Source organism: Nanorana parkeri, unplaced genomic scaffold (genome assembly GCF_000935625.1).
Source record: "Nanorana parkeri isolate BGI_ZX_2015 unplaced genomic scaffold, ASM93562v1 scaffold927, whole genome shotgun sequence".
In the NCBI taxonomy this organism is placed as follows: Eukaryota; Metazoa; Chordata; class Amphibia; order Anura; family Dicroglossidae; genus Nanorana; species Nanorana parkeri.
Window position 1 is genome coordinate 198,886 of NW_017307195.1, and position 6,256 is coordinate 205,141.

Genomic DNA, 6,256 nt, shown 5'->3' on the forward strand with positions numbered 1-6,256 from the left:
TATATATATATATATATATATATATATACATACACACACATACATACACATATATATATTTCCTGGCTCATCTCATGTTGGCATACCTATGGGTCAGCTCCACGCCCTGACCTCACAGGACCACCTTTAAAATAGCTAATATAAGACAAGGCCCTGTCCCTCAATACCTGTTCTCTTGTTTAGTGTTGGTGAGTCTGTTTTTCCTATCTATGGGGCTTATGGGCGGTGTGTATTGTTCTTCCTGCTATCTATCTGTATATCTCTTTAGCAGCCATCGCTAGTATGAGCTCCCCTCGTCCGGTCTGACGCACTGAAGCCTACTGAGAGGTAGGGAGGCAACAACGCATGGAAAGTTTTAAAAGAGTGATAATATTGGATGGATCGTGATATTTATTTTTGTCTTGCAGGAGTAAGAGCCCTGGGCACAGGAGATCTAGAAAGCGCAAGGAACGGAGACGCCCGTCCACCTCGGATTCTTGTCATGAGCGATCTCCGGGGCGCCGCAAGCACCATATTAGATCGCATGCAGGTCATGCTTCTCCACCAAAGAGTCAGAGCTTCCCACCAGGTTCCTGCTGGTCATGTTCCTCACCAGCCCTCCCAGGGAAGATGGTTTGTCGAGCGTGCCTTAAAGAGGTGGCCAGAGACAAGGAAACTGACTCACTGGAGATCAGATCATGCATTCATCAGGCGGTGAAGGACAGTTTGCAGGATTTGCTTCTGGCCAGTAGATGTCTCAGATGAAGGTGAAGTCATTTCAGACGGTTCCTCCGGCCCGGACGGGCAGGAATTCCTTTCTTTTGAGTTCAGTCTCGTTAAACCTTTTATCACGGCAATCAAGGCCATCGAATGGGAAGGAGCCGAACCGCCTAAGGAAGCTCCCAAGTATTTCCCGGGCTTGAAGCGGGAAGGCCCTACCTTCCCGGTTATGCCAGAAGTCATCTCATTAGGGAAGATTGGGAGCACCCGGATAGGAAATTGAACTTCCAGAATCGCTTCCTGAAGCTCTACCCCTTAAGTGCGGTGGATACAGCTCTATGGGACACACCGCCTGCAGGTGATGCAGCATTGCAATGCCTGGCATGCCACACATCCCTGCCACTGGACAACTCAGTGGCTTTAACGGAGGTGATGGACCGCCGCATAGATGCGGATTTGAAAAAAATCTACTCTTCGACTGGTTGGGCTTTGTGCCCCGCCTTAGCACTCACTTCACTGTCTAAAGCCTTGAAGGTTTGGGTTTCGAATGTGGATGCTGATCTTAAGTAAGGCTTCGAGAGCACGCGGATAGTGCCCGCCCTAGAGGAGCTGAATCTCTCTGCTGATTTTCTGGCCGAATCTTCTATTGACCTTGTCCGACTTTCTTCTAAATTGATGGGTCATTCAGTGACGGCAAAGCGAGCAATATGGCTGCGGCATCGGACTGTGGATGTGGCCTCCAAGCAAGCATTGTGCTCTATTCCTTATGATGGCAAAAATCTCTTGGGGAAAACACTGGAGGACGCCATTAAGGGGGTGACGGGGGGCAAGTCAGGCCTTCTTCCGCAAGGATTTAGACGAAAGCAGCAGGCCTTTCGGCCCAGTAGGTGCGAGACTCTTGGCCTTCAGGGACACCTCGGTGGCAGAAATAGAGGATTCTTGGTTCAGGATTTTCGTCAACAGTGGGTATCGCATAGAGTTCGGGTCTCTTCCCCCACCGTGTTTTGTGGGCACACTAGTACCACGAGAGCGGTTGAAGAAAAGATTACTGCTCGACTACGTCACAGAATTATTAAACAAAAAGGCTATTGCCCTGGTGCCCTGGGGAGAGTGGGGTCAAGGCTTCTATTCCCCCATTTTTGTAGTAAAGAAGTCCTCAGGAGGCTTGCGGCCAGTCCTGGACCTGAAGAGATTGAATGCCTTTAGTCATATGAGATCGTTTCGCATGGAATCAGTCCAGACCATTATCTCAGTGGTCCAACGAGGGGAGTGGTTGGTCTCAGTAGACTTAGAAGATGCTTATCTACATGTGCCAATTGCGAAGGGTCATCAGAAGTATCTCCAATTTCTCAATATTCTCAATAGCGGGACATCATTTCCAGTTTTGTGCTATACCTTTTGGCCTATCAACAGCTCCACGAACCTTCTCGAACATGTTAGTAGCAGTGGTGGCTTTGCTCCGGCTCGGAGGAGTCAAGATATTTCACTATTTGGACGACATCCTGGTGTTGGGGAGGTCGAGCCAGGCTCTGCTCGCCCATCGCGATCTGGTCCTGGCGACCCTCTTCCGCTTCGGCTGGTTGATCAATGCCAAGAAGAGTCAACTCGTCCCAACTCAGAGGATGGAGTATTTGGGGGTCATTCTGGACTCCAGGCAGAACAGAGTGTTCCTTCCAGGGCAGCGCAGAGCAGAGATTTCTGCCTGTGTCACCAAGGTCATCACCTTACGGGCCTTGCAGGCCAGGGATTGTATGGTTCTACTGGGCATGATGTCCTCGTGTATCCCAGTGGTACAATGGGCGAGATGGCACATGCGGCAGTTCCAAACATGTTTTCTGCGGCAGTGGAACCGCACAGCATTGGGCCAGAATATCATTATGCCTCTCTCAAGGGCTGCCTATTGGGCTAGGTGCCTGGGTCACACTGACTACAGATGGCAGCCTGCAGGGGTGGGGAGCACACTGTTTGGGACACTTAAGATCCAGGGTCGATGGGAAGGCCCGGTGTCAACACAGTCCAACTGGTTAGAATTGAAGGAAGCCTTTTCCAACCTCTGCTTCAGCACCAACAGGTCAAGGTGATGATGGACAACAAGACGGCGGTCTCTTACATCAGAAGGCAGGGTGGGACCAGGAGCCTGCCCCTCCTGTGCCTGTCGAACGAGATCTTCTCATGGGCCGAGAAGCATGAGCAGGCCTTGACAGCGGCCTACCTCCCGGGAGTGGAGAATATATTGGCGGATCATCTGAGCAGGGTGTTCCCAGCCGACGGGGAATGGGAATTGAACTCGCGATACATGAAACCAGTGTTCCGGAAGTGGGGTACACCCCTGGTCAATCTTATGGCGACACGGCAGAATGCCAAGCTGCCCCGATGTGTTTCCAGGCACAACTGCCGCGAGGCAATAGCCCAGGATGCATTCTCCATAATATGGGACTTCCCTCTGGCATATCTTTTTCCTCCACTGCCATTGGCACTCAAAGTGTTACTGAAGATTCAGCAAGACGGGGGTCGAGTGATCCTGATTCTACCATGTTGACCGCGGAGACCTTGGTTTCCACTGTTACAGCGCATGGCGGTGGCACCTCCATGGTTCTTCCCAAGCAGGGGGGACCTCCTGCTCCAGGGTCGGTGGCAACACCCCGATCCCGAAAGGTTGCGTTTGGCAGCATGGCTACTGAGTCCACAAGAAGGGGAGCCCAGGGTTTGTCGAATCAGGTGATCAGCACCTTATTACAGTCAACAGGCCCATTAGAAATTCTAATCAGTTATTCATTCTGCCTAGAGGGGCAAGGAGAGATTTGGAGGCATCAACTAAGATCCTGTCTACTTGGATTCAGGCAACGATCAAGTCAGCGTATACCACTCAGGGCCTTACTCCTCCAGTGGAAGTTCGTGCGCACTTGACGAGAGGTGTCTCGACATCCTGGGCATCATATGCCAAGGTCTTGATAGAAGACATTTGCAAGACTGCGAGGTGGTCTTCTCAGAACACATTTGTGCGGCACTACAAGTTGGACGTTGCGGCATCCAGGATGGCCAACTTTGGCTTAGCAGTACTTTCTTCCGTTGTGTCGCATTACATTTTCTACTTTTGCAGCATTTAAGCATTGTGTTGTGTAGTTTTTCATGGGAGTTTGCTTGCTATAGCCCATAGGTATGCTGACATGAGATGAGCCAGGAATAGGGAAAATTGTTATCATACTTACCGTAATTTTCTTTTCCTGGCTTATACTCATGTCGGCATACATTCCCTTCCCTGGTGGCCTGTCGCTCAGCTTGATATTGAAAAGGTACTGGGGGAAGGGGCTTGTCTTTTATTAGCTAGTTTAAATGTGGTCCTGTGGGGTCAGGGGGGTGGAGCTGACCCATAGGTATGCCGACATGAGTATAAAACTCTCATTACAAAGATCTCCCCTTCTCATTCATGTGTTTGTAACTTGATTAAGATTTGTGCCCAGGAGTCAGTACTCTGTTTTCTAGATTACTCCTGTGGATGGTGGCCACTACTCTGTCATCTAGGAGAGGCAGATGATTCTTTAATGTCCTGAACCCGGATGAAGATGATGGAACACTAATTGGAAGTAAGGATTACTCTGCCACTGTCAAGCAAGTATATAACAGGAAAGGAGGATTGCTTCTCAATGCTTCTTCCAAGGATTGTTTTAGTTTTTTTTTTATTCTGTCTCTTTTTTGGATGTAAAGGTATATAAAACTGGGATGTCTTGAGACAGATTTATAAGTCAAGTCCACAGATCACAATTAATTTTTGCTACATTCCATTTTCCACCGCAGGACTGTCTTTAAATCGATTTCTCTGAGCCAAATGGCTAGAGTGGAGCACATTGTTGGTGAGCCTGCTGTGAGTAAACAACGGTTATTGGAAATGCAAGGGACATTTAGAGATAGGGGTTAGCCTTCAGGCATCCTGGTGAGTGAAAAACAGAGAATGATCAACAAACAGGGTGGATTTATTAAAAAGGAGGGGAAAAAAAGGAGACTAGGTTTGCATGTACATTATACCCTTTGTATCCTAATACCATCAACTACCTCATATAATATGCAATCCTATTGAAGCATTAAAGGAATATACATGATTATACTGAGATAAAAGAGTTTCACAGAACCCTGTAAACTAATACAGAAAATGCAGTCATCTATCTGATAACATTGTAAGAGCTGATTTTAGTACTTCTATAACATGTCCCCTTACGTTTTGGGAATTTAAACAACATGGTTCCATTCCCTGTCTGTCATGTATTACAGGTATTTATATAACACCGACAATTTATGCAGCACATTTACATCAGTCCCTGCCCTCAAAGAGCTTATAATCTAAGGTCCCTATCTCACATGCATGTATACAAGGGCCAATTTAGACAGAAGCCAAATCAAACTCCTTGCAGATAGTGCTTTGGCTGGGATTTGAACCTGGGACTCCCATGGCTGCTGTTCAAGTATATTAAAGGGCACATATTTTACTTACCCTCATGCAGGCAAAATAATAAAGATTCAAGGATTTTCCACTTGCAAATGTGCTTTTGTGGTTTATATTTTGAAATGCCCTTGCGGCCGGGCCTGCAGGTTGGTTGATGAGAGTAGGAGTGGTGGTCATGCAGATGTGTTAGTGAAAGTGGGGGTGTTGTGATAGGCATGGAGTTAGAGAGTGTTTGGGGGGAAGAATGCAAGTGTGCTGGCTGATGACAGCGGCGGGAAGAGCACAGCGCCCACTACTGCGCATACGTGGGGATTGTGGGATTCAGCACAAGTACTATAGGGTACTACGGCCATTTTCTAATACCATACTGCTCATGTGTGTGCAAGCGGCATCGTTTCAGCTCATTAATGATCTTTTTGGGGGCAATACTGCACATGCATGACTGCCATATCAGTGCATCCTAATGATACAATCTGCAGCCATATTTGACGAAACCCGGACAGAATCCACACGCCATGCTGGAGAAATCCAGGATGGTCAAATTATTACTTAAAAATTGGACCTTTCCATGCAAAATCTTTGAATTAAACTAAACTAAAATTAATTGTCTCTAACCAACTAACTCCCAAGTAATCCAATGGCTTTCCTATTCTATTATTTTTAGCCTGAAATCTGCATTTCAGTATGAAACGAAGATTTTCTCTATTCTTCTTTTATAATAACTATTGCATGTGCAATATAATGTATATATATATACACAGGTGAAACTCGAATAATTAGAATATCGTGCAAAAGTTCATTTATTTCACAAATGCAACTTAAAAGGTGAAACTAATATATGAGATACAATCATTACATGCAAAGCAATATAGTTCAAGCTGTGATTTGTCATAATTGTGAAATTACCATATGTCCGAATATACGAGAAACGTATTTAGACACATAATAATAATTTGTTTGAGAATGTGCGGCGGCCATGTTGGCCACCAGCGTGTTTGTGAATGCGCGCCACCATCTTGGAGGCAGGGAGCATGACGTTACATGACGCCATGCATGCGTGGCGTCAGGTGACCTCACACGCCGATATTGACCCCACCATCTTGGTGTATACCTAGATAT